Here is a 3,832-nt window from a genome sequence, read left to right on the forward strand (position 1 = left end):
TCACCATTTAAGGGCTCACCCAGAAGTCATACCAGCAGAGTCCTTTTGGTTCACAACTCCTCACACGTTCGTACGACGAAACAGATCCTTTTCTGAGGTTAAAAACCTGGCTACCGGCCTATTAATTAATCATATGTCAGAAAGAAGAAATTCCTGTCCTCTTTAAAGAAAATTGACACGCATTGCTTACGTGTGGTAGTGACATAACACAGCGATTTATTCCATAATGTCAACTGAGCTGTGTGTTGTCTTCCAGGAGATTCAAGTTGTCCTTGCGTAATATGTAGCTCTAACAGTGCACGATATTGTTTTGGTTTTGTCTATCATTGTAGTGCCATGGTAGAAGTCTTGGGTAAATAGCCTGAGAAGACATGTGGTTACTAGCAAAGTACTGAACCCAGAAAGATTGAAGAAAATAAATGGGAAGTGAAAAACATTGTCTTCTGGGATGACATGTTGACAGTTGTCTTTGCGTAGTATGTAGGTCTAACAGTACACGATATTGTTTTGGTATTGTCTATCATTGTAGCGCCATGGTAGACGTCTTAGATAAATAGCCCCTTGAGAAGACATGTGGTTACTAGCAAAGTACTGAACCCAGAGAGATTGAAGAAAATAAAAGGGAATCGAGAAACATTGGCTTCTGGGCTGACTTGTTGATCATGCAACTTCTTTCCACCACAAGTGTAAGCGTGCACTGACAGCATCTGACAGCTTTGTAAACAAAAGTTGAAAACTGAATTTTATCCCTGTCCGGCAGGGGCAGGGTTAGTAACTGGATGGGCGACCTAAGAAATATATCACTCAGTAACAGAAGCATAGGACCGAAAATTCTTTTTTAATGCTATCAAATGCGAACCAAGCAAGATACAGATTTTGTTAGTTTGCTTTATGCAAAACAATTATTGATGTCAAAGTAAATAAATATGGATACACAGTTTTTATGAAGAGCAGAAGGAAGTTTTAGGACGGTCGATCGAGAATAAAATATTTTGCCATTGGTAACAAAATTTTCGACATGAAAACAACATTAATTTTGAATCACGAATATAAAAAGTTACCATTAGCGAAAAACATTTTGGGAGATTTTAGTTGTTTTGTTGTAATTGTACTTTTGGCTGCACCGAGTGAATCGCACATCGAATTCAGCGGGCGCAGTGATCAAGTTACCGCGGCATGTTTACTCGCGAAACAGTGAAGCATCTGTGTCAAATGATGCTTAGATACCGGGTTTTCGTTGTTGTTACTTTTCTTTTTCTTTCAATTGTTATAAATTTTGACAAGAAATGTGCGAATTCAACACAAAGATCACAATCGCCCAACTCTCAGAGGTTGACCATTGTTTCTGGAAAATCAAAAATTTACTCTCCAAGACAAGGTTATTTATCACCAGGTAATTCCATCGGTTTGGTAATTACAGCTACTTTATTATTCATCAGCGCCAATCTTTTGCCGATTTTGGGGGTCATTTTGTTGAAACTCAAGCACGCCTCCAACGGACCTGTTTATTTCGTGACTCATGCGTTACCACAAAAATTCTCCCCGTATCACATTTCAACACATGTATGCAAATTTGGTAAGCTCGAAAATTACACAACATAATAAATTTACAAAAGCTGGAAATTTCACAGAAATATTTTCCAGCGAAACATTTCTTGAAACAAGCAACATATTTGCTATAAGAGGCAAGAAACCCTTCCTATTTCAGTTGCGTGCGTACAAGCGAAACACACAATCACAAAGCATATGCAATTAAACAAATTTCTGACAGTTCACATCAAACCCTTTTCGAAAGAACCTTGACCGTACATAATAAAGCACAAAAGAGGCAACAAGCTTTCATTCAAATAATTTTTCACTGTCACATTTCCAATTTTTTTAACCTTTGCAGAGTTGAGTACAAAATGAATGTTACTTGACAGACACACAGGAAAACTTTAAATAGATGCGACTTCAGTAAACACTGTGAGACACAACAGAGGAGGTTTTCTGGACGGTCGATCGAGAATAAAATATTTTGCCATCAGCAACAACATTTATGACATGAAAACAACATTAATTTTAAACCCCCAATATAAAAAGTTACGATCAGCGACAAACATTTTGGGAGATTTTTGCTATTGTACGCTGCACAAGTAAAAGCGCAAAATCGAAAGTGACATCGGATTCAGCGGGCGCCGTGTTTTAATACTCGCGAAACAGTGAAGCATCTGTGTCAAATCATCATTTGACACAGATACCGGGTTTTTGTTTTTGTTAGTTTTCTTTTTCTTTCAAGTTTTATAAAGTTTGACAAGAAATGTCAAAGAAAGAAATGTCCGAATTCAACACAAAGATCACAATCGCCCAACTCTTCAGGTTGACAGTCAAAACTTTACTCTCCAAGACGAGGTTATTTATCGCGAGGTAATTCCATTGTTTTGGGGATAGCAGCTACTTTATTATTCATCAGTGTCAGATTTTTTTTTTGCCGATTTTGGGGGTCATTTTGTTGAAACTCAAGCAAGCTTCCAACAGACCTGTTTATTTTCGTTACACTATACCACAAAAATGCTCCCGTATCACATTTCAACACACGTATGCAAATTTGTTAAGCTCGAAAATTACACAACATGATATTAAAGTTCACAAAGGCTGGAAATATCTCGGCAAAATCCTTTTCCAGTGAAAAATTAATCGAAACAAACAACATATTTACTATTTGAGGCAAAAAAACCTTCCTATTTCAATTGCGTGCGTGCAAACAAGGGATGCAATTAAATACATTTTTGACAGTTCACATCAAACCCTTTTCGACTCGGAACCTTGACAGTAAATAATGAAGCACAAAAGCGACAACAACTTTCATTCAAATAATTCTTCACTGTCACATTTCCAAATATTTTACACCTTTGCAGAGTTGAGTACAAAATACCGGTAAATGTAAATTGTCAGACAACTAAGATACGACTTAAGTAAACACTGTGATGCATTCTTGTAGGCGTTCGATTCCTTCAATGTTAATTTGTTAAATCATAGTTAGTAACTATGGTTAAATCCATAAAAAAATTGCTATTTGATTTCCGTGTTTTATATAAAACCAAGTTAGTAAAATATTAGAAACAAAGCTCACTTGATATCCGAAGGCGAAAAATGAAATTGTTGTCGAAGACCATTACTCGTCGCTTAAAATCCAGATATTTAGTTTTTCAGCGCTGTCTTGCTCATCCAATTGACGATCCATTCTTGAGCTCCATGAGGGTATATTTTGTTTAAAGATCCACTAAAACGCCATTCACGTTGTTATACCGGAAGACTGTGCAGAGTTGAGAACAGTAAATACAAATAGAGAGACAACTGAGATTACAGATCCACTATATAGATTCCTTCTCTGTCTTTGTTGAACCCATACTGAGTTACCAGAGAACTGTTCATTTGGTTTCAGTGTTGTACAAAACACCACACTTGGCAAAATTTTAGGAAGACAGCTCACTTTGATTACGGCTCGACAGGCGACAGATTGTTGTCGAAGTCCATTACTCGTCGCTTTTAACATTTGACAACATTTAACATTGTCTGTCTTGTTCAGTATCCAATTCGCTTGCCATTATTGAGCTTCATAAGGGTTCATTTTGTTCAAAGATCTACTAAAACGCCATTCGCGTTACATGACTTTCGACGCCATTGCCGGTTAAGTTAATCGTTCTACTGTGTCTACCCGAGAAATCTACGCATTTCCCACTACCCTCTCGATCCTAAGAAAATACGCGTAGAAGGCTCTATGCACAAAGACACCACTTAGCAGGGGAGTGACAGGCAAGACTTTTACCGACACGGAAAAAAATAAAAAAAA

This window comes from Montipora capricornis, chromosome 3 (genome assembly GCF_036669925.1).
Source record: "Montipora capricornis isolate CH-2021 chromosome 3, ASM3666992v2, whole genome shotgun sequence".
NCBI lineage: Eukaryota > Metazoa > Cnidaria > Anthozoa > Scleractinia > Acroporidae > Montipora > Montipora capricornis.